Source organism: Mandrillus leucophaeus, unplaced genomic scaffold (assembly GCF_000951045.1).
Source record: "Mandrillus leucophaeus isolate KB7577 unplaced genomic scaffold, Mleu.le_1.0 Scaffold320, whole genome shotgun sequence".
Lineage (NCBI taxonomy): Eukaryota > Metazoa > Chordata > Mammalia > Primates > Cercopithecidae > Mandrillus > Mandrillus leucophaeus.
The window spans coordinates 551,700-564,081 of record NW_012103366.1 but is presented as its reverse complement, the minus strand read 5'-3'; the positions used below and the strand labels follow the sequence as shown (position 1 = coordinate 564,081).

The window sequence follows — 12,382 nt, the reverse complement described above, 5'->3', positions numbered from 1 at the left end:
GAGGAAGGAGGATCACTTGAGCCCAGGAGTTCTAGACCAGCCTGAGCAACATAGTTAGAAACAAAAATAAGTAAATAAACTTATTTTCATAGCTAGAAACAAAAATAAGTAAATAAACCAAGGACACTGATTGAAAAGGTACCATTTTATTTTTATTTATTTATTTATTTATTTATTTTTGAGACAGGATCTCACTCTGTCATCCAGGCTGGAATGCAGTAAGGCAGTCATGGCTCACTGCAGCCTCAACCTCCCAGGCTCAAACAAACAATTTTCCCGAGTAGCTGGGACCACAGGCATATGTCACCATGCCCTGCTAATTTTTTTATTATTTGTATAGATGGGGTCTCACTATGTTGTCCAGGCTGGCCCTGAACTCCTGGGCTCAAGCAATCCTCCTATCTTGGCCTCCAAAAGTGCTGGGATTATAGGCATGAGCCACTGTATCCAGCCTACCATTTAAAATTTTAAAAGGACAACCCACAGATCTTTCCTAATGTCCAGATAAGGACAATATCAGATATGACAATGTCCATTGTTTAATTCTTCCTTCTCTGTGACTGTTGATGCTGTAATAGGATAATAGATAAATTAACAGAAAGAAAATACTATGGTGCTTTAATCATATAGGCTTGTGGATACTGCTTTATACTTCATCTGTTTTTCAATACCAGTTAATTAGCTTCTTAGCGAACTATTATTGCTGATACCACTAATACAGTTATGTGATTTCATTATCAGTGTTTGACACCTTTTCAGGTGAAAGCTACTATCTGAATGTCTATGTACACACATATGTGCAATTTCTTTTATGCTTTAGTCATGTGTTAAAACAATAAACAATTTCAGCAAAGGCTTGAAATTCTAAATAGTGTCAAATATACTTGTGGAAAGTGATATGCTACTATTATATACAAAAGCAAATACACACTCACATAATCTTTGCATTGGCTATAGTATAGCTTTTAGATAAATTAAACTAAAAAGTAGGCTGGGCATGGTGGCTAGATAACTTGAGCCTAGCAGTTCGAGACCAGCCTGGGTAACACAGCAAGACCTGTCTCTAATAATAATAAAGTAATAAAAATAATAATAACTCTCTTACCAGGATGCCACAATGGCCTTAATAGATCCTGTCTAAAACAGGCCACATAATCATGTCTTACTGTGCTCCATTTCCTCCTCTCCTGGACCTGAGTCCTGTTTCTTACTCGTTTTTCCAAATCTACCTCAGAGCTTATCTCGTCCCAGGCTTCTATTTTGCATCTATACTTTTTTATTTTTCTTTTCTCCACAGTCTCAGACATCAGAACTGCTCTCATTCTACTCTAACTCAAAGATGCTTTGTGAAAGACAAAGGATCACTCCTCCAGGGATGATTTAAGCTTGTTGCAAGCCAGAACTATACAGAAGTTAATGTGGCCGAGAACGGTGGCTCATGCCTATAATCCCAGCACTTTGGGAGGCTGAGGCAGGTGGATCACCTGAGGTTGGGAGTTCAAGACCAGCCTGACCAACATGATGAAACCCCGTCTCTACTAAAAATACAAAATTATCCAGGCATGGTGGTGCATGCCTGTAATCCCAGCTACTCAGGAGGCCGAGGCAGGAGAATCACTTTAACCCAGGAGGCGGAGGTTGCAGTGAGCCAAAATAGCGCCATTGCCCTCCAACCTGGGAAATAAGAGTAAAACTCCATCTTAAAAGGAAAAACAAGAAGTTGACATGGCTCATGTAGCATGACTTTTCTACTATGATGCACATTAGCCTATACAGAGGCCTGTGTACTAGGAGCCACTTTTACTATCAGTAGAAGGGGTGACTTGCTTTTTCTGTGTACTTTTCTATATTTTTTGCGCTTGTTAAAACTAGTGTGTATATGTGCGCGTATTTTTTAAATTAACTTTGTTCAAAGCCGAGGCAGGAAAAATTTGCTCATTTTTTGTTTAGGGCAGCCTATAATTGTAATTGTTGTTTTCAGGTATTCAGTGAAAAATTGCCTTCTCCTTACTCCCTTAGTCTTAAAATTCATCATCCTGAGATGGTTTATTTCCTATGTTTTTGCCTAAGTTATTTTTTGGTAACATTTAGTATAGAAACACATGCACACACTCACACCAAACCTAAATTTCAAAATACTCTCTTTCTAATGCTTAAAACATGCCAGAACATTTTCTTATATAATATACTCAATTACTGTTATAGAAAAACCGATTTTCTGTGTCCCATTTGTAGTCAAGATGAATTTAAATTTGTCTAAAATCAGTTTTTGAAAACACTGCCTTAGTAACTAAGGATTGCTTCAGGGTTCCTTCAGCCAGATCATAGCGATCTAGTTTTATATAATATTTAACATAGTTATAATCTTAGACTTGTTTTGGATTTTGACCCTATGTTAACTTGTTGATAATTTATAATCACTGTCAATAGCTATTATTTTATATAGGAGTAATAAAACTGTCTTTTTAAAAAAAATATGGGTAGATGAATAGATTGAAAATGTTCTTGTCATTCTGGCCGTTTTTTGTTTGTTTTGTTTGTTTGTTTTTTGAGATGGAGTCTCACTGTATCGCCCAGGCTGGAGTGCAGTGGCGCCAGCTTGGCTCACTGCAACCTCTGCCTCCTGGGTTCAAGCGATTCTCGTGCCTCAGCCTTCCGAGTAGCTGGGATTACAGGAGCCCGCCACCACACCCGCGTAATTTTTGTGTGTTTCGTGGAGAGAGGGTTTCACCATGTTGGTCAGGCTGGTCTCGAACTCCTAACCTCAAGTGATCCACCCGCCTCTGCCTCCCAAAGTGCTGGGATGACAGGCACGAGCTACCACACCCGGCCCATTCTGGCCTTTTTACTTCCAACTCTGGCTCCTTCAAATTACTAAGGTTTAATTGAATAAGGTTAACAATGATACAGTGATGACTCAGGGAAAACTGGGGACCATATTTTTTTTGAAATTTTTGTTTTAGGAGCAGTTAGTTTCTCCTTCCTCTCTTAATGTGCCGCAGAGCTCACTTTAATCCCGATGCAGAGGACACAGAAGTCACATTGCTTTCAGGACCTCCTCTAGGGCAGCTTCAGCTCCCTTTTCCTCTAACTTTCCAATTGCCTGAACCGACAAACTCAGCCTCCAGAGAGACCTTCGATGAGGTTCCACCCCATAACTGCTTGAAAAGGAGTGTATTTACTCAGCTTAAGTGCTTCAGGTCCTCCTGATCCGTTGTTATGTACAGATGGTTTTATTATCATAAATCCTGCTGTACTGCCTGCTTCTCTTTCATTCTGTGCCTCTTCTACTTGTCTCCACTTCTTATGAGTAAATCAATTTCTAGCTCCAGACTGATAAACTAAAATAAGGTGAGGGTTTGGTTCATGTGTAATTTTTTCCTATTTTTTTTTCTCCCAGACTGATCATCATAAACATGATTGTTAATAGTCTTTTAGACACAGGGTACTTAACCCAAGTTACCTACCCCAGAGATAATGAGAAGGGGAAAAAGCAACACTTGCTAAAAATATAACATGTCTAAGAAATCCTAGTAACACTTTTTGAGTGTTTTCTATATGCCAGGAGCTTTTCTAAGCACTTCACATATATTTATTTATTTAATCCCAACAGCCTAGATGAGGTAGGCATTATTGTTTTTTATCTCTGCATGTAGCTGTACAAACGTAATGGGCATCTATCTGGTTCTAGGATGGTGGATTTTGAAAAATCATTTGTTTCCTTATGGTCATTATTTGGGTTTGAATAAAATATTTCTGTTAAACGTCCCTCCTCTATGAACTGGCAAAGTTTTTGTCTTCTTGAGCCTTCCCTAAATCCATCAGTTACAGTGGGGTTTCCATTCCGTTTCAGGTTGCTGTTGAGCATTTTGTATGTGGCAGTTTTAACACCTCCCTTCTTTCTGTACCACCCACTCAAGCTCATTCCAGGTGCCCTTAGCACGTGACTCCCAAGGCATTAAGTGGTCAAAGCTCATTTCGTTGACCAATGAGGAGCCCTGTGCCATGTATAACAGAGTTACACAGCTCCTGGTATTGGGAGCGAAGGTTGCTTGAGCAAAGCTTTCGTTACAGTTAGCCTGTCGCAGCCAGATCAAGATTGGAAAGGTAGGGGAAACCTTATTTGTTTTAACTGAAGAGAAGAAGAAATAATTGTGTTTGGTTAAAGCAATTTAGATCAGGCCAGATAAACAAATGATCCATATTGTTCATTTTTTAATTGAAGACCAAATTCTTAAGTTAAAAACATTTTTTTAAAAATCAGTTCATCTAACAGCTTTTCACTTTATATGCTTGAAAAATCTAGATCTTCACAGTATTGTTGTTGTTTTATAGTTTCCTGTTATTTAAACCATGGGGTAAGAAGCAGGAATTTATCAGCAATGTCGCCCATATTTGTTTTTTAAAGCCATTTCAGAGTCAGTGTTTAGAGAAGGAAATTGTAATTTTAAGATGTGAAAATTAAAATAAGGCAAAGTTAATGGAATTAACTTTATGATAATTAGCATATAAAGGTTGACAATGAGGAAATTTCCTCTCAGAGAAAAGTTCTTGTATAAGAAGACTCTTATCATTGTTTTCAAACCAATAGTTAAATTTATGAAATGGAATTATTTAGGTGTAGGTTATATGCTTTAAGCAGTAACATTAGTTTCACTTTCATTATAAGTAATAGTTTAGTTATATTTTATATGCTATTCAAAATTTGTTAATATCTCAAATGACCAGAGAAGTAGAATCTTTAATCACTTCTCTCTGTCTGTCAATGGAGCAATTTGAATAGCATTTGAAGTAGAAGCTAATCTTTTAAAGAAAAATGCTCCTCTCTCTTAATGAACCCTTCTCCCTCCTCATTATGATGAATCAATGTTGCAACAAAATGTATATGTGAGAAATGCATATTCTTATACTTATTTATTAGCCTACATCTGATATTTAGTGTCAAAAGATAAGTTTGGGTTCAAAGAAAAGTGTAACTGGTTTTTCCTGATTGCTTTTTTCCAAAGATGGCTTAATACGGGTCTGTATTTTATAACAGAGATTAGGTAATACGTTTATTTTAAAATGTGACAAATGAGAGATGGCACCATTTGATTAAAAATGTATTTAAGTGTTTTGTTTTAAACTCTACTTTGGTCTAATTTGTAAAGAGAATTTTTTAATGTACATTATCACAAAGTATTAAATGTCCAAGAATTTCAGTTATTGCAGATTCCGTTTTCTTACTTTGACATACTCATTTAAAAAGACTTGCATCCTGAAACTGTATACTTGTATTAGATTTGTTCCAAATGCCTTTTTGTAAGACGCCTGCCACTCTCAAGATCCTCATTATTTATGTCTTTTACTCTGGTTGACTCTCTAGGCGAGGTGGGTGTAGGGGGCGACCGACAGTCACAGTGTTAACTATTCACAGTGGAGAACACTTGCGAGCCACCTTCCCCTGTATTAAGTCAATGCTGCTTCTCAATTCCAAGCTAAGGTTCAAAGGTTTAGACCAGCTTCACAGATCAGAGGTCAGGTACGAATTGCTGCAATTTGTAGTTCAATTCTGCCGATATGACAGAATTTCACAGCTGTGATGATTGCTTTTTTCCACTTCTGCACAGAGGCCAGCCTGGGCAGTTAACAGCCTAATTTGTACAAGTCAGCCCTCGGCACCCGAGTTTAATGAGTAACTAGCTGGTGCCTTAGGTTTCACTGGTACAAGGTGCATATTATAAAAAGGGTCAAATGTCAGTGCACAAAGACGGAGTGGGGAGGGGCGTGATAATCTCATCACCACCATCTATGAATCATATGTAAAGATTCAGTAATTTGTGTTTGTTTGTAAAATTATATTTCCACTGTGAGAATGGTAGTATGTTCATTTTTTTTGCTATTTGAAAGAGGTAGATAATTTTGTTAGATGTTAGCAAGAAAGAACTGTCTGATTAGAGATTACTAACTAAGCAGTAAAAAGTGAAATTGCAGTTTTGTTTACTCATTTCACGGGGTTTCTGAGTTCTCAAAAACTTTCTCAAATGTGATAGTTTTTTAAGAAGCTAGGAAACAAGTCAGAATACCAGGTATTTCTGAGCCCATGATATTTATGCCTGTCTGATATTCTCTATTCGTCACCCAAAAAGTTGAACTCCTATCTATATTTCTAACCTAGGCTGAGAATATAATTTACTGTTTAAAGCTGAATATTGGGGTTCTTGAAAAAATTCCTATCTGGTGGGCCTTAACAATTCATGAATTTGCCATTCAGTTTTAACTCCTCATGTTGACACTGAAGCTATAATAGAATGCATATAGAATCATATGTCATTTTTGTTATAACACAAATTTCAACTTTCTACTCTTCCAAACTGGAGTGCAGCAGCAATTGGATTCTTCCATACAAGGCCTGGGGTTTGAACTCCAGCTTCTTCACTTCCAGCTAAGGGACCTTAACAAATGGGCAGCCTCATTGTACCTCAGTTCTGGCATCTCCAGAATGAGTAGAATCATAGATCTTGCTTCATGAGGTTGTAGCAATGATTAAATAAGATGATGTATGTGGAATGCTTAGTGCTGTACCTAGTGCATGATAAACATTCAATGAATGTTGATGGTAATTACTATCATTAATATTATTATGTTACTTAGGTTGTGAGTTCACCTAGCCTACCACATATACCATCTCAATTTGGTTTAGACTGGGTATTGGCTCTGTTCATTTCATGAGAGACATAGTTGGATGTGGCATAGGATAAGGTGATTTGGGAATGTTTCAGGATGCATTTCTTTTGAATGTCATGGGGAAGCTTATAAAATTCCTCCATTTCAAGTCTAGCACTCTTTTAGATGCTATCTTTTTTCTTTAGCTGATTTGCTGTCACATGGCAAAAGCTGTACAAGGAGGTAAATCCGAATTATCTGATTTCCTTTGAGAGCTCCTTTATTCTGCCAAGCAGTGAAAAACATCTGAGTTTAAAAAAAAAAAAATCCATAAATGATACCTTACCAGTGGGCTAAATTCTATCCTTGTTTTTATATGTGTGTATATATATATATATATATATTACACTTACTAGAATTCGTGCTTTCCAGCAATGCCAGAAATGAAAATATTAAAGTGATTCTTTTTTCATTCCACTGTTTTCATTTTAGTCCTATGGAATGTAGCAATAGCATTTGAAGAAAAACATGATTTTTTTTTTTTTTTTTTTTTTTGAGATGGAGCATCACTCTTGTTGCCCAGGCTAGAGTGCAATGGCGTGATCTCATCTTACTGCAACCTATGCCTCCCAGGTTTAAGCAATTCTCCTGCCTTAGCTGGGATTACAGGCATGCGCCATCATGCCTGGGTAATTTTTTGTATTTAGTAGAGACAGGGTTTCACCATGTTCGTCAGGCTGGTCTCAAACTCTTGACCTCAGGTGATCCACTCACCTTCGCCTCCCAAAGTGCTGAAATTACAGGCGTGAGCGACAACACCTGGCAAAAAACATGATTTTTAACTACTAATGACAATATAAAAATTATATGCTTGGCATTAAAAAGGTAGTAACAATATATCAGACTAATTAAACAATTAAGTGCCTACTATTGCCTTGAATTGGGTGTGGAACTCTAGGATTCTAGTTATGAGTCAGATCTAGATTCTTCCCTGGTAGAGTTTAAAACTGACTCAAGATGACTAGCATTACAGCAATTACTATAATGCTAAATCAAAGAAAATTGCCAACAGTCTACCATTTTTGTCCTACAAAATAGCAATTTTATACAGTTTAACCTAGTGCTATATGAAGGATTATATGATGTTGGGGGAGCATATCATGGGGGGCTGCAGGAATAGCTTTCTAGAAGGAATGAAGTTTGAGATGAGTGCAAGCTGGCTAGACAGGGGAATTGGTGAGGGCTGAAATATTGGAACAGCATATGTAAGGGGGAAAGTAACACAAGATGAGGCTGGAGGAGGACCTGGAGTCTCTTTATAGGCCTTACAGACCTTACAAAGGATACAAACTTAGTCTAAGGGCAATGGGAGGAGAGTATAGGGATTTAAGCAGAAGGGTGATAAAACCCTTCTTTTTTTTTTCTTTTTTTTTTTTTTTTGAGACGGAGTCTTCCTTTTGTCACCCAGGCTAGAGTGCCTGGCATGATCTCGGCTTACTGCAGCCTCCGCCTCCCGGATTCAAGCAATTCTGTCTCAGCCTCCTGAGTAGCTAGGATTACAGGCGTGTGCCGCCACACCCGGCTAATTTTGTATTTTCAATAGAGAGAGGGTTTTGCCATGTTGACCACACTGTTCTCGAACTCTTCAGGTGATCTGCCCACCTCGGCCTCCCAAAGTGCTGGGATTACAGGCGTGAGCCACCATGCCTGGCCAAATTGTATATTTTTTAAATGGTCCCTTTACCTGCAAGGAGACCTAGATTGATTGTAGCAGGCCTGAGTGGACAGGGAGAAGCAGCTGGGAGTCTACTGTAGAAGTCCAGGCAGGAGCTAATGGTTAGTTTATGAGATGCTTTCAAATGTCGTGCCTTGTGTAATCCTTATAATGGTGATCTTTCAATATACAGGTGACAACCTGAGGCTCAGAAAGTTATGTAGCATGCCATGGTCAAACTGTGCAGGTGGCAAAGCAACAACTAGAACTGTTATTTGACCCTCAACCTGGTGGTCTCCTGGCAGCATTAGGACTCTATGTACTAGCATCCTTGGGTGAGGGCAATTGGTTTATCTTAAGAAAGGTCTGGCCAGGTGTGGTGGCTCATGCCTATAATCCCAGCACTTTGGGAGGCCAAGGCAGGCGGATCACTTGAGGTCAGGAGTTCAGAACCGGCCTGGCCAACATGCTGAAACCCCGCCTCTACTAAAAATACAAAAATTAGCTGGATGTGGTGTGATGCGCACCTGTAATCCCAGCTACTTGGGAGGCTGAGGCAGGAGAATCACTTGAACCCAGGAGGCAGAGGTTGCAGTGAACTGAGATCACACTACTGCACTCTAGCCTAGGCAACAGAGCGAGACTCCGCCTCTTAAAAAAATAAAGGATCTGTTTTTAAGAAATGGAATTCTCATTCCTTGGTGGAGGGTTGTAGTAAGAAAGTTATTTTTAGCCTAGCTTTATGACTCAGAGAAGTAGAACAGGACATGACTTGATATTAGACGGGAGCATCTTTTTCAAAAAAATAACTGTATTAATTTCAAGTGTTTTATGTATGCTATGTGTCATTCCAAAAATGGACTTGAAACAGCTTTCAAAACTACATATGACACGTCAAGACACAAAAAGAAGAGTGGGCAAAAACATCAAGGTAGGCAAACTAAGATGATGCCAGGAGCATCCAATAAATATTTGCCCTCAAGTCCTCCCCTGTGTTGAAGACGAGTCATGAGCAGCTATAAGATTCACATGCCCAGAAACATTAAAACAAACCAGTTGTTCCGTCAGTATAGCTCTTCCTCTTCCTCCTACTGGAATCTACAAACTTCCCCATTTGGTTTTTATAAAGACTCCATGATGGGGTAAGCGATGTCTGTGCAATTTCATAGTACCAGGCTCGGGGGTGGGGGAAGCTAAAACGAATTAACACCGTTAATGTCTGGAGACCACCTCATTTCTCCAGGAACTGCCCCGCAAATCTTATTACTGTGTTTCCTACCTACTGTGTGACCTTTGGTAAGACAGTTTCCTTCATAGTAAAATCAAAGGTTTGGACTAGAACTAACCTTCTCAAACTGGTTTCTCTGGAGTATCCAATATTGTGTCAGGAGGAATGTGAAGCCACAGGAGAAACATAACTTATAGGTTTTGCTTGAAGATTTTTATGACAAACATTCTGGCCACGCACGGTGGTTCACACCTGTAACCCCAGCACTTTGGGAGGCAGAGGCCAGCAGATCACTTGAGGTTAAGAGTTCAAGACCAACCTGGCCAACATGGCAAAACCCCATCTCTACTAAAAATACAAAATGTCTCACGTAGTTTTGTGCTACATCATAAAAAGGGAAAGAAGGATCACAGATGTGCCTTTTGTGGCTGTTCAAGTAACACAGGACATTTCCCCAAAATAAAACACTGAGGGTCAATGTTTGTTTTCAGAAAAGTCTGACTTTCCAGAATAACTACAAACACAATCCATTTCATTCAATCTGCTGGCCTTGGCCTCCCAAAATTAGCCAGGCATGGTGACGTACACCTGTAGTCCCAGCTACTCGGGAGGCTGAGGCAAGAGAATCGCTTAAACCCAGGAGGCAGAGGTTGCAGTGAGCTTAGATCATGCCACTGCGCTCCAGCCTGGGTGACGGAGTGAGACGCTATCTCAAAAAAAAAAAAAAAAATTATGAAATGGATTGTGTTTGGGGTTATTCTGGAAAGTCAGATTTTGCTGGAAACAAACATTGACCCTAAGTGTTTTATTTTGGGGAAATGTCCTGTGTTACTTGAATAGCCATGAAAGGCACATCTGTGATCCTCCTTTCCCTTTTTATGATATAGCACAAAACTACATGAATCCTGTGTTTCACTTATATATTAATAATCTGCTTTCAATTCATAGAGTTTACATGTTCATTACCTTGATATTACATTTTAAAGGAGACATTTTACCATTATAGAAAGAGTGAAAACGCAAAATTCTGCACAAATAATATATGCCAAGAATGGTGCTTCATAAATATTTTCTCTGTTCTCCACAACGGTCCTGCCAGGAATGATTTCTGCTTTATAGATGTGGAAACTGAGGCTCAGGAAAGTTGAATATACTTGTCTGGATTTACTTAGCTAGTAGATGAGAGATGGAGGAGTCTAAATTTTATTTTATTGTCCAGACGGTGTACAGTTAATTTCAAGACACACTTTCTCGTACTTTGTACATTCGTTTTCATAGTTTTTATCAACCGCTATGATCTTGATTACTAGGTATTATCCAGGATGCAGCATTTCAGGAATTATCTTTCCACACAGTTGGGTAAAGATTATGTGTATTGAAACATAAATCGTTTAACAGCTATTGCTCTATGATTTATTTGAGGGTGTGGCTTTTTTCTTTCAGGAGGTCATTGTTAACAAGATTAAAACTAGATCATGGTGAAGTATTATTGCTGTGTTCCCATAAGGTTATGGATCTCACTGAGCACCCAGTCATTCCAATATAAAGATAGTTATGGCAGAATAATTTTGAGCTATAAGTGATATTAAAGGCCATTTAATCCAGAAGGTTTCCAACTGTGCTCTATGGAGTCCTAAAGGTCTTACGGTATCCCCACAGGGACACAATGAATGATGGAACTGGGGACATCTCCTGACAACATCCCCTACCCATACTTCAACCAGCTTCTGTTTTATTGGTGTTGTTTCTGCATCTGGTTAGATTTTTGGTGGAAAAAAGTGTGCTACAACTAAAACACAAAGAAAAAACAAACACAATGTTTTTTTTAATGTTGAGAACTATTGACAATCCAATTCCTTTATTATTTTTTATTTTTATTTTTAGTTATTTAACTTTTTTGAGACAGAGTCTTGCTCTGTCGCCCAGGCTGGAGTGCAGTGGCACAATCTCAGCTCACTGCAGCCTCTGCATCCTGGGTTCCAGTGATTCTCCTGTCTCAGCCTCTTGAGTAGCTGGGTTTACAGCACACACCATTGTGCCCAGCTAATTTTTTGAATTTTTAGTAGTGAAAGGATTTCACCATGTTGGCCAGGCTGGTCTTGAACTCTTGACCTCAAGTGATCCACCCACCTTGACATCCCAAAGTGCTGGGATTACAGGCGTGAGCCACCATGCCTGGCCTCCTTTATGATTTTTTTTTTCCACGAGAGTAAACTTTGGCTTAGATAGGTGAAATGAACCGTGCATGACAGAGGTAGCGTTAAAACTAGCCTTCTGGTTCCCAGTCTGGTGTTGAAACCACTGTGCCATATTGAATCTTGTGTAAGTTATTCGGAGCTTCAGGTGGCTTGATGGGAGCTCTCTGTAGTTTGGAAAATCAGGTAGATTATATTTCCACACATTGAAATAAAAATAAAAGTTTTATACTTAAGATATATTTTAATTCCTCAACTGAAATATCTTTATCTTGAACTTTAAATTCTTTTCATTTGAATAGTTCCTGCATCATTACTTATTAAAGATTATCCCAAAACACCAAATCATATTTTTCATGGGCCTCTCCATGCAAAGAACATCCTCAAAAGAATCTTGACTCTGCTGGGCACAGTGACTCACGCCTGTAATCCCAGCACTTTGGGAGACTAAGGCGGATGGATCACTTGAGGTCAGGAGTTTGAGACCAGCCTTGCCAACATGATGAAACCCCAGCTCTACTAAAAAATAACAAAAATTAGCCAGGCGTGGTGGTGGGCACCTGTAATCTCAGCTACTCAGGCAGCTGAGGCAGGAGAATC

The 12,382-nt window shown here is 38.9% G+C and overlaps 1 protein-coding gene across 1 annotated transcript in view; it reads left to right on the top strand.

Annotated features, from left to right (window-relative positions):
- The window catches only part of RBM47 (RNA binding motif protein 47), a 258,207-nt gene that overhangs the window by 195,235 nt on the left and 50,590 nt on the right, over positions 1–12,382 (top strand). The gene's annotated exons all lie outside the window — the stretch shown is intronic.